This window comes from Seriola dumerili, unplaced genomic scaffold, assembly GCF_002260705.1.
Source record: "Seriola dumerili isolate Sdu_G_001 unplaced genomic scaffold, Sdu_1.0 BDQW01000331.1, whole genome shotgun sequence".
NCBI lineage: Eukaryota > Metazoa > Chordata > Actinopteri > Carangiformes > Carangidae > Seriola > Seriola dumerili.
Window position 1 is genome coordinate 1,310,932 of NW_019174586.1, and position 12,787 is coordinate 1,323,718.

Genomic DNA, 12,787 nt, shown 5'->3' on the forward strand with positions numbered 1-12,787 from the left:
TTGATATCTTCCATCAAAATAAATAAATAAATCCAAAGCAGAAATAAAGTTATTCAATATAAAACATGCAGCTATTGCAATTCAATAAGATCCTGTTCAGGGTGGGCATTGTTAAAATAAGTGAACTTGGAGACAAAGACAGAAAATCTTGTCTTGTAAATAGACGCTTTGGCCTATGTAAGCAAAGGACTCATTCTTGAGTCATTTTGTTAATGACAACTTTGGATCAGTTTGTGTGCAGTAATTTAAGCGCCATAATAACATGTTTATGTCATTGTCTATCATATGATGATATGATATGACCCATTTTGTGGTGCGTTACTCTGTGTATTTCATTCTTATCCTCAAATCCAGGTGGGCTGCTGCAAATCCATGTGCTTGAGAGCGTTCTGCATGAGTGTTCCGGGACTGAGCTCACTGGCCAATCACAACCGAGTTTCCACCGTCACCGACTCAAGGATACATGTATAATGTGAAAGTACTTATGCAAAGCTTGCGTATGGGTAGATGGATATAGTGAGGTGTGTCATGTGCCTTAAATTAGCTCAAAACAGTCAAAATGTTATCCAGTTTTGGTATTAGTACTGGCAGCAAAGATGAAGAAAAAATGTCCAAAGCCATGCCAAAAATATCTTGCTTCAATAACATGTGACTCAAAAAAATATTTTCTCAGTCACTGCTCATTTTGACTGATACGCACTTTCAAAAGCTGACTGGCTGCTGTTAAAATATTTCTGTTAAATGGACTTATTGAAATTTGATATAGGTGTTTTGCAATTAATTTCTGTTCATTTTTTAAAGCAGAAGTTACTTTACTTGCATGTCATCGGAGCCCTCGATGTGAAGCAGTGGGTGGTCCCATGGCTGCTGAGGACCACTCCCTCGCACCGGTCCCCTCCCCTGCATTCCCCTCCTTCTGCAAACCAGGAGCCCTACCCAACTCCCTGTCCAACCACTCTGCTCAGCCCAGAGGAGCAGCCACATAGAAAAAAAGAAAGAAGTTAAAATCAACTCACAGCAGAGGAGGGAGGGAGAGAGGGGGGGAGAAAACGCCCTGGAAACTTGGTTGATCGAGACATAGGAAAGGAGTGACAGAATCCTAACAGACTGCAAAGTTGTGACTGGAAGAGGTGCTTTTCTTGGGCTGGGGAGAAGGGGAGAGGACACGTTTTCAAGGATGCTCAAGCTGGTGTGAGGCTTCTTGGGCGCAAAGACTGCGCACAGGTAAAGATGCACTTTTTTCTTTCCTCAGATTGAAATGAAAGTTTTTTGGTTTGTTTTAAAAACTGTGTTTCTGTACTTTGTTGCGAGTTGTACTTTGCTTAAAACTTAACAGTGCTACAAAATACTATATATATAATATACTATAATATTCACTTACAATAACTTGACCAAAGTTTTATCAACTAAGTTGCAAAAGTGTCAAAGTGAAGTCCAACGTTCCTGTAATATTCCAATGGGCACTTGTAGTGAGACTGTGTATCATAAGTAAGATGACAGTGACTTTTTTCCTATTTGTCCTATGTGTTTATCTCCTGTGTTATCTTATGGTTTTTCTCATAGGGCAGTTTTGCTGTTTTGTTCAGTTGTATGAATAGAAAACACATGTGAGTTTTCCTGTTAATGTGGTGGTAATGTTTTGCGAATATTATCATAAGTTTTAAATGCTGATTTAAAATGGTGCAGCACATGAGAAGTGGGTGTGTATCCACAGCCACCATATGAATGCAGAGGACTGGAGTTGCGCACTTCACTTTTCCTTTAACTACACACAAAGGTTGTTATCTAAGTTGCATATAAGTGCTGAACCCATTGTTGTCGAGAGAATAAAGAGGAGCTTCATATGATTTTTGCCCCTTTGGATATGAGAGGTAACACCTCCTCACTCTGTATTTGTGAAGTAATTTGACTATTATGCAATGTTTATTTCACTCTCCATATTCATAATCCCTAGTCTGTGAGATAAGAAACTTTTTTATGGCACTGGAATATCACACACACTGAAGGTGGAAAGGAATAAGCGCTGGAAAGATAAAAGAGTTAGGCTGTGTGAGTTGATATTATAGACGAGGTGTTTCTCTTATCTGTCCAACGCCCTTCGCTGAGATTTGGAAGTTTATAACGTGAAGGTACTTCCCTATGGAAGCCTGCAGCAACAAGCTTGGGTGTGGATTCCTCTCCTTCACCTCCCTCCTCCCCCCTCCTTTTTTTCTCCCTCCCTTCTTGCTTCGCTGTCTCCTCACAGAGGCACACCCTTTACAGCCAAAAAAGAAAAGAGGAAAAAACCCCATACATGCTATCGCAGTGGGTCCCTCCAAGCACATCCAAAGGTCCTTTATGGGGTATCCAGGGGGTTTCAAATTAAACGTACCAATCACAACTTTTTCTTTGCCTAATCTCATGTTATGTCATATATGGGCATATTTTAATGCAGTATGCTTTCGTGGAATGTAGCGATCTTGTCTCAAGCTTCTTGATGTGATAAGTTTTTGAACAAAGCGTCCCTCCTTTCCAGCTAGTGTTACGTAAGAGAAAGTTCAAAACTATCACTGCTGCTTTGTGCTGAGGCATGTATGTTTTTTTTATTTTTATTTTTTTATATATATATATAGCTTACTTTTTCTTTGGCAGAGAGAGATTTCTCTTTCTTTCTGTTACCTTGGGTCTTTTAACCTGGGCTCCCAGCCAGGGTGTGCAGGGGAGGAGTGAGGGGAGAAGAGGAGAAGGAGGGAGGAAGACGGGGAAAGAGAGCCAGGGAGTGAGTTAGTGAGGGGGGATGGGTGGGGCGGGGGCGAGGAGGGGAGTAATGGAATGTAGTGGTTTGGAAAGACAAGCTAATTGAAACCAGGTTTGAGGCATAGAGGGGGAGCGAAGACTTCGCACATTTGTAGAAAGACAGGAACGCATTTTATAAACCCAAAAGTTGTGAGATATTTATTTTTCCTCCTTATGTATATGTAAAGCAGAAGTGGCATCTTTCCAGGTGTGGTTCAAACTTGAATCACCACATATCGTCTGCTCTGCGTTTTGATGTGATGTGTTTGTTCAAATAGTGGCAAAAGCAGATAAAAAAAAACAACCTCATACATAATCCTTTGTCGTATCTCACTTGAAAGTCAAATTTCTGTGTGTGCAGTTGCCTGTCCTCCACAGCTCCCTGCTGCCACACCCAAAAGTCATTTCAGTGGAGTGCTCCGCTCTGCACAGTTTTTTCTACAATGCGCACTTAACTCATGTTTAGGGCTCCACAGCTGTAACTGTCTGGCATTTCTCAAGTCACTCTTGTCAAGGTGATTGATTGTGACTCAGACTGCCTGAAGAGCCAAATGGTCACACAGGGCTAAAAGATCTTTGGGCAGTAGGTGTGTGTTAAAGTTATAAGTGTTTAGTGTTCTTTGTATTTCAAAAATTCCACTTTTACTTGGTGATAATATGGCGAGACGTATTATATGACATGTTACTTCATGTGGAGAGTTTTGCTGCAATGGTATGGGTATATAAAATGGGAACATAAAAACAAAGTAAATAACTTACATTATAAACTTATTTTTCAGGCGTGGAAAGTTTCAGAACTGGTTCCTCACTGCCTGCAGCTAAAGCCAGTCAGTTGTGACCTGGGGCGGATACTGTTTATTTAAATACTTGCAACGTCTATCACTGCAGCAGTACAGAGGCTACATTATGTTGTCACCTAGATTAATGTAAGACATCTGGAATGCCAAAAACCACACTGTGAAATTTTGAAGAAGCTTAACTGATAGAATCTTGCTCGGTCATCATAGCCGATATCCCTCTGTGAGTGCCACTCATGGTGATTTTGTTGCACTTGCCACCCATGTGGCAAACAGCATCTTTACTAGCCTGAAGAACTGTTTGGAGTCTTAGCTTGACCATGTCAAAATATTTATCACAGCAGTCCACCAGAGCCACTATATATTCTTGTCCTGTTGACTGGCAGACGGGAGGAGCTGTGTTACTCAGCCGTGCCAGTGTGAAACGGAAAGAAGCTGGTCTCTAGCACACTTCCTCTGTCATTTCCTCATGGGTTTGTTGAGTGGGTGGTTAAAAGGAGGGACAGCGTGGAGAGGCAAAAAGAGGGAGGTGGATTTAGTGAATAAGCTGAAAGAAGGGAGGCTGAATGCAATCAAACTATAGCTTTTTTTTCACACTTGGCATTCATTTAGAAGCAAAGCTGGGCTCTTGGACATCCTGAAGTTCCAGCAAACTCGCTGAAGTCCCACCCTAGAGCTTGGGTAAATAACACAATAGTGAATTTGTAGATACACAACTGCTCCAGTGAGGGATGTTTAGTTTTCCTCCTGCTGCAAATAAACATCTAACTGTGGTGTGTGATTTTAGAGAGTCTTTCTAGGCAGTCCACTCAGCAGCCACTCCCTTTTCATCCATCCATGCTGGGCTGGAATGTTTCAGCATGCCCTCAGTATGCTCTACGGAGTGGCTATCATTATCATCGGCTGCCTTCTGGTTGAGAAATAGTGTTTTGAGAGGTATGATGAGACAGTCATCACAAGTTACGCATAATACCCCTGTAAGTCACACCCATGCACGTGCACACAAGCTTGGTGGGACTTTTGCAAGCATCGCATTTTGTCTGATAAGCCTGCAACGTTCGCCATTGCTCAGCTAAACATCTGTGGTACGACACCATCCAAAAACAATAAATCTTACGTAACAGTTGCCTCACTGCACCTGCCCCCCCCCCCCCCCCCCCACACACACACACACACACACACTAACTGTCTTGTCTTGCACCCCAACCCCCACAAACGCTGTTATGTTGCCTTGCACAAGGAGTGACATGCGGCATCTGTTACAAAAACTCTATTTGGAATGAGGCGCCCAAAATGTCAGGGCGGCAGGGCTTGGAATGTAAATTTAGAAATACATTCAGCTTTGTTTAGGCTTTCTTTATCTGGCACAAGATACTCAAGGATGGCACTCCTCACAGTCCAACATCTCTTGCTCTAAACAACTCTGCGCTATGTGGTCTAAATATTAAGTACGAATACATATCCTAATGCAGTGCTAATGCTTCAGGTTCTACAGCCAAGGAAGTCTTATGTCTATATATACATTCTGCTCCTATGGTTTCCATCTAGCCCTGCCTTTAACCTTCTCACCTCCTGCTCCATGAATGGACTTGCATTTGTTCTTGTTCAAACAGCAGCTGTGGAAGACTGAAACAAATCCTGACTAAGTTGCCAAACTAAATTAAGTTGAAGTAGGACAGTTACATGACATGGCCTCCGGAAGGGCTGGTGTGGATGTCTGCAAACCTGAAATGATATCCTAATTATGTGTCAGAACTGTATTAACTTCACTCTCCCCTTTCTCTTTATCTCACTCTCTCTGGTGTAACTAGTTATGCCAGTTGTGCCATCTTCATCTCAGAAACATGGCTGTGCTTTTCTTCATCATATTGTTTTACTTTGTTAGTTGCTCAATGTTCTTGGCTCTGAAACTGCCTGTAGGAACCAGCCCTGGATCACTTCTCATTTCAGAATTTCAGCTATAGTCAAATGACCGCTTTCATTTTTGCTAAAATGTTACGGTTGTGTTCTTTCGACTTTTATGTCAACCTTTTTTGTATGGCCCAATATCACATATAATGTCTCAGAGGGATTTTCGAGGCACACAACAGTACAGTTTATGATGCTGCCTAAGTTCCTAAGAAAACACTCCCCTTTAAACCTTAGCGCATTAGGAAAAAATTGAAGAAACCCTGGGAGAGGAAATTCAAATTGAGATCCTCCCTCCTAGGAACATCTAGGGGTGTAACAGAGAACAATGAGTAATGATAGGAACCATGAGTTATCTGGCACGTACTGCCTCATACAGTATAGAACCTTTAAGCTACTTTCCTTTTGTGAACACGAGGCTTAAAATATAATTTACATGAAAATCAAGGCAAAGTTGAAATGTACTCTCAACGCGCAACCCCTGGTCTTGTTTGTGATCTCGTAAAAGCAAGAGAAGAGTGTTTTAAGAGTCTTCATCAGTTTTTCCATTTAGTGCACGACTCCTGCCAAAGTCACAATGGTTTAATCAGCAGCAGGCCAACTTGGCGTCAGTGGGCAGGCTTTGGTCTTCTGCAGGACTTGTGGTTTGGTTTAGGGCTATGTGGACTATGGAGTGCAGAAAAGAACCATTTATTTTGACGTGCATTCCTTTTATATGCGTCACACATGCATGTCCTATCTGCGTTTTTGGGGGAAGAGTGAACCTACGCTGGGGCCTGCTGTGTCTCCTTTTGTGTTTGTTGTACTTGCTGCGTCAAACTGCAGTGCAGAGAGGGGAACACAGAGTCTGTTTTGACAACAAGACTGATTTGGTCACTGCTCCTCTCTCCCTCTTTCCCTCCCTGCACTGAGGCCTTTTTATTTGCTCATAATCAAATCTTATCACTCAACAGCACCGCTGTGCCTGATTCACTTATGACTGAGCTTTAATCATTGTCACACTGCTCCTGTTTTCTGTTCACCAAACTGATTGGATTTGGCAATCAACCAGATGAACTGGCTAAAGCCACTTTGATCAGTTACCAGTGTGCTGTGATCTAAGTACAAACTATGACCAGGTACAGTATGTGTTCTGAAGGCGTAGAATAAGAGCTAAAGCCTGGGGTGGAAATGGACAGTAGTGACATGTAGAGTACTGTTTGTTGTAACTGATTGCACAGGTGGAGCCAGCTACGATAATTATAGGAGCTGTGTGTATGGATGATTGAAATGGGATCCATTCAGCCAGTCCTGTTACTTTTCAGCGTTCATTTGAGAGACTGTGTTTCACGGTGCCGTTAAATGTGCCTATGTGACTGGATGTGGTGTTCTTGTTTATTTGAGCAGAACCTGGAGGTGGGGGGTGTGGTGGACTGGCTGCAGGAGGGTGGCCACTCAGGCAGGGTCCAGGGTGGGCGGCATAGAACGAAGCTGGAGTCAGAGTCAGAGAGAGAGAGAGAGAGAGAGAGAGAGGACATTTCTTTATAGTTAGTCATTGTGGGGAGAGGCTGGGCTCACTTCCAGCTGGCCTGACGGCTCTATCAAGGAATGTGTGTGACTGGAGGCCTGGGTGGGGCTGTGCTCTGAGCTGCTCCCTCTGTAAGCAGAGCAGAGGCAAAGCGACGTGATCCACCTCGTGGACTGTGGCGTGGTATTTCTACTCTTGAGCACAGCATGTGTTTTTATTTGCTTTCGCCACTGTTGGTGACCACGTTTCACCTTACTGTGTTGTGTGTGTTTGTGTGTGTGTGTGTGTGTGTGTGTGAGTGTGTGTGGTCTCACCAAGGAACTGAGTGCTGAAGGTGTGACAACCTGTTTTCTTATCATTTGACTGTGTTTATTCAGATATGGCCATTGTAAAAAAAAATCTACTTGCATGAGACTATGTATTTTTTTTGCTTCATGTATCTGGATGTTCATCAGAAAATCTTATGAAAATAAGTAATAAGTCTCTTTCACAGAGATCTCACATACCCATTATCTGATTTTGTTTTGGGCCTCATGTTTAACCATTCAATTTGTACCTTTTAAAAGTGTCATTCAGTCATCCCTGTACCTGAATGACTCCCCAACACGGCAGTCTGATGAATGCGTCTCTGTAACTAGAGTATCGGCCAGGGAGTGTACACAGCTGCTGTGGCACAAGTCTTCCTACACAAACACAATGACAACCACGTACTGGCTGCCATTTATCTCAGCTATGTCCCATCTATTTCAACATAGGACCAGTTCAAAGCAGTCAACAACAATGCATTCTTGGGCAAAAACTTTTTACAAGCTTTTCACTGCTATTGCTGCTTTTAAAAGGACACGTTTGCTCACTTTCTCTCTATTGCATTTAGTGTTTAGCAAAGGTATTTAAACCCCGACTGTTTAGAAATGGTTTCAGAGTCTCACAAACACAGTTATTTGGTGTAATTTTCACCACGGTAATGAGCACTTTAGTTTATTGAACACGGGGGGACTGGGGAGGGGGAGGTTAATGATGGGGTTGGAGAGCCTGTCTCGAAAGAATTTTTCTGAGGGACATGTTCCCACCGGTAGATGCCTGTCTGTACACACATCAAGTCTGGTTCTGTTTGTACTGAGACTGACAAAGAGAAGGCTTTGTTTCACAATATGCCGGTGGGTTGAAACAATAATTCTCATAAATCTTGTAAGATTTTGGGCTAGTTACAGCGGGTAAAAGTAAGATTGACTTGGCATGCAGTATGAAACTCGGAATCCAAATGATGAATACAGTTACAGCAACAACATTTTCCTGCTATATTGGCTTATATGGCTACCTGTTTCTGCCATTATACTGCAGTGAGTTTGTACGTCACACCTTGGCAGGGAAGTCTTGTTTCACAGTCAGTGAGCGTAGAGGAATTTACAAACACATTTTAGAGAACATTTCCTTTTAGATTTCCTCTAAAACTTGATTTGTTTCTTTTTAACTCTCAGTTTCAAATTCCATCAAACTGAGCAGGATCCTGGATAGACAGTGTGTTAGTGTGTCCATCCGTGTCCTCTTCTGCAGAAGTCAGAGCCACATTGAAGAAGCAGGTGGACTGATTAACCTCAAAGGGAGTGTTTTGCATAATTACTTGTCAGGGTCAATACTGCTACCATTGGTTGGTTAATTATTGAAGACTCTGAAGGCTATGATTGGTGATGGAGGGTCCATTGAGCATGTGCAGTAAAATACCATGAGTAAATCTTGTCTGTAACACCGCTATACGTGGCTGTCATGTGAGGACACAACTAATAATGCAACAGTGACTTTTTATGTGAGGAATTTGTTTACTCATCTGTCAAACATGTTGTGTTATTGTATAGGAGAACAGCATGATGAATTTGTGATATGGTTCTTTTGTATTGCCCATGGTAGTGTAATTAACTGTATATATATTTTAAAATTCATATTAAGTAAACTCCAATCTTCTCATTGTTTTTGTCAACAGAAGTCAAGAAAGAAGCATCACAGCATAAGACCGAAGCCCTTGGCATTGCTTGAGCAATCTAAGGTAAGTGTCCCTCGACATGATGCATAAGATCCACACATCACATCAGTGGTGCAAAGAAAACTTAATTTCTCTCTACCCATCACTCCGCTCCAAGGCCATCTAGTCAGTGTCACCTTAGAACAGCGCTCTCTTATGCGGCCAGACACCAAACCACTGTTGGAATGTTTGTTGTAAAGCCTCCTTTGAACCTGGAAGGTCATGCCACCGTCATTCAGCTGTGAAAGGCCTGCCTTGTGGAAACCTGACACTTGGCTGCTTCTGCTCCCCGAGCCTCCTCTTGCACCCCTCCTTCCTCCCCCAGCGACCACCTGTTCCGCTCGAACCCCTTTCCCCTTCTTATGAAATAACCTTGCCAAAAGCCCGCCAAGCTCACACTGTTTTAACTGTTTGTAGTCTGCATCTTTGGGAGGTTTATTCCTTTTGAGTGGAGGGAAAAGCTAGATGAAAAGGCATACTAATCCAAAACCACACACAGCCTCTGAAGGCCAATGACAAGCCAGAAGTAAACACAAGCTTTTGTCTAGCTGGCTGTGCCCATGACACCCCTTGCTCAACACACATGCTAGGCCATAATAAAATATGATATATAGACAAGCTCATCTATCTCCCTTTCCCCTAATTTTCCTCCCGCTTTCAGGGTTTCTTCAATGCTTTTTGCTAAGATCTCATTTTGTGTGTCCTTCAAATACGCTTTAGATGACATCACTAATGAAATTTAAGGACATGTGACACCAGGAATGTCACCCTCAGACATGAAAAGAAGAGAAATAAAAGGGAAGGATAGAGGACTGGTTGATTGTCATATTGCCTGATCGCTTTGAGTCACAGACTGTCTGCCTGTCTTATGATCCCAAGAACAGGGGCTTACTTATTTAGTATCTGTTTACAACACAATCCATATCTAATCATATGATCTTTTTGGATCATTACTTGTATCCATGTTTGCCCCTATTTCCATCATAGTTTATAATTGTTAAGGCATATTCTGAGCTTGTGTACAGAGGGGGATTCTGAGACTGAGTTTAGTAAAGAATGAAAAAGCAAAGAGATTTTCCTGCAAATATTCCCGATGCCCTATGCACTGTATGGCATTGTACGTCTCTGAGAACACACGTCAGAAATAGCCCCAAATTTTCATTTCTACTCGGCTGTCTTACCCCGTCGTCACTGCTAACATTCCACAGAGCAGTCTCACAACCATTTGCTTTCATTTTTTTTTAACCATTTCCTCTTCTTTCCATCTCCCTCCTTCTCACTGAGTTCCTTCCTTCCCTCCTATATTGCTGTGAGGCTCAGCTCCTCCCTGCAGCTTTCTGCCAGAAATATGTCAAAACTAGGAGAGTAAGGACGGCCCAAATAGTGCACTCTCTCTCATGGAGAACCTCAGAGCCTGGGTAAAATGCGGGAGGAGGAAAAGAGGTTTAAAAATGAAAGGGTGATTATGGATGAAAATAGACAGATGGATAAGGAGGGAAAACTGAAGTTGTGCCTTTGAGTGAGAGATTGAAAAATGAATAAGAAAACTGTTTTCTCTCCCTTGCTCTTGGGGAGTTTTTGTGAACACATAGATGTTGCCTTCCCTTTGTCTCTGCGAATTGTTTATTTCAAAAATGTAATCCAGCCAATAATAATATGTGCCTTGTGTGAGAGTTTAAGTGTTTCATCTTCACTGGCCCCATCTCAAACGCTAAACAGTTCTTTGCAATACCAATAAGCCCTGAGAGGCAAGTGGAAGAACGAAAAAAGTGAGGAAACCAAGATCATGTGAAAAGATTTTCAGCTATTTTTGTCTGTTTTCATTGACTGAGTGAAGAGAGGAGGTGGATGTGTAAACTGAGCCACATTGTGACCCATGGGGAAAACACAAATTCTTTTGGTTCAGTCCAGATACTCTCAGGGTGGGATCAGAGGAGCCTTGTTAAGATACTATAACTGGCAGTGTCAGCTGACATGAATGGAATTTGTTATATATAAAATTAATTGGATAAAGCTGGATATTTGGCACTGCAAACTGCCTTATTTGTCCCCTCCGCACTGTATTTGATCGACATAATGGAGCAGATTTAAGGCTTGAGGTTTCATGATTTATGTTCAAGTCACACTGACAGACACAATGAGATTGAAAGGGAGAGGAGAAAGAGAGAGAGGGGGAAGAAGATCAGGTTGTGGATGCGTACAAGTGGTTGGTATCATCTTTGGCATAAACACCATCCCTATCGATGTTGGTGGCCCTGGCCCTTGTTATTCAGTCCCGAGAGTTTGCGAAAGGCTATTTTAGAGAGAGGCCTTAATATTACCTCAAAGCATTGCTTGCATTTTCCAGTGTTCCCAGTCATGCAGGGCCAGTCTATTTATTGACGTGTGTTAATTGGTGTATTGCGTGTTATGTGTTCTTGGATAGGGTCCAGCAAACTAGGGAGACAGTTTGCAAATCACTTGGCATTCCAAGTGTCTGTGTTGCTTTCTCACACACCCTATGTTTTTTCAGAAATCTGCTCTGTTAATTTTAGTTTCATAATCTTTATTGACACAGAAGTCTAGACAGTCCTGTTTTCCATGTATTTTTTTTTTTGTTTTGTTTTTACAATTTAGAGTTTGACAGTTGATACATAAATGTTCAAGCAGGGAACAGAAAAATTTTGTTAAAACATTTTAATGTATAGCCTACATATCTGCCAAAATTATTATTTATCTCCATGTAAAAGCACTGGAGCAAATCCAGGCATAGTTGCTGTATGCATGGTAATATTTTAACACACTACCTTAATTACATTAGGAGACAAACAGGTCTCCACTAGTATTTTTTGAAATCCCAGCAAACTATCCAAACCATTAGTGTTGTCTTCTTCCAAACTTCTCATTTTGTTTAATATACTGTACGTTGGAAGTGTGGAGAGAGTGGCAGATGGCAGTTAAGTGAGTGATGCATAATACCGACCCTTTGGAAACAGCTGTTTTGTTATCTTTGCCTCAGGTTCCTCTTGTTCTCAGCAGCTTGTTATCTTGCAGAGCAGTGTGGCAGCTTCAATGAATGGGGGTGGGGTGGGGGGGTTGTGGCTTATTGGTCTAATTATGTTATTTAAAGTTACAGGCTTTCCCTTTCCTAGTTAGTCTCTGGTTGTCAAGTACATCCCATGAAAAACACAAGCAACCATTCACCACCATGACTCACATCCTATTTCTTTTGTGTCATCGCATGGATAGGCTTTTAATATTTGCATTGGCTGGTGATGATGATGAATGATTCTCTGAAATTACTTTTGCGATACAGCTTTTATTTGTGTCTCACAGTGCGATACCATTCAGCAAAAAAAAGTTTTAGTACTGTGAAACATTGACTGGTTGCTGTTGGTATGATCAAGTCAGATGCTCAAGCAATGAAAACAGCACATTGAATGACCTTGCTTTTTTTTTTTTTAAAAAAAAAACAATCTTTTTTGTTTTCTAACACAGTTCCACTACTTATTATCTAGTCAGTGGGTCCTCTGGACGATGACTTGTCGGTTCATGCATTGAACCATTAAATTGGTGAGTGGCTGTAGTTCAGTCGGTAGAAAGGGTAGTCTTTTAATATTAAGGTTGGTGGTTTGGTTCCCTGTGTCTCCATGTACATGGAAGGTGTCTGAGCAAGAAACATCATGTGTGTATGGGAAAAATGGATTAAAGTGTGGGCCAAATGACTGCATTGTAAAAACATGCAAGCAATTGCTGGCTAGGTAGAGATATACGGCTCAACAATGGGTTGGCTGTTCAAAAGAG

The 12,787-nt window shown here is 41.9% G+C and overlaps 1 protein-coding gene across 1 annotated transcript in view; it reads left to right on the forward strand.

Annotated features, from left to right (window-relative positions):
• Positions 1-1,145: 1,145 nt before the first annotated feature.
• Positions 1,146-12,787, forward strand: part of ahnak (AHNAK nucleoprotein) — a 31,636-nt gene continuing 19,994 nt past the window's right edge. The window contains 2 exon segments of the mRNA XM_022760134.1: positions 1,146-1,224; positions 8,966-9,028. The gene's annotated coding sequence lies outside the window, so the exon portion shown is untranslated.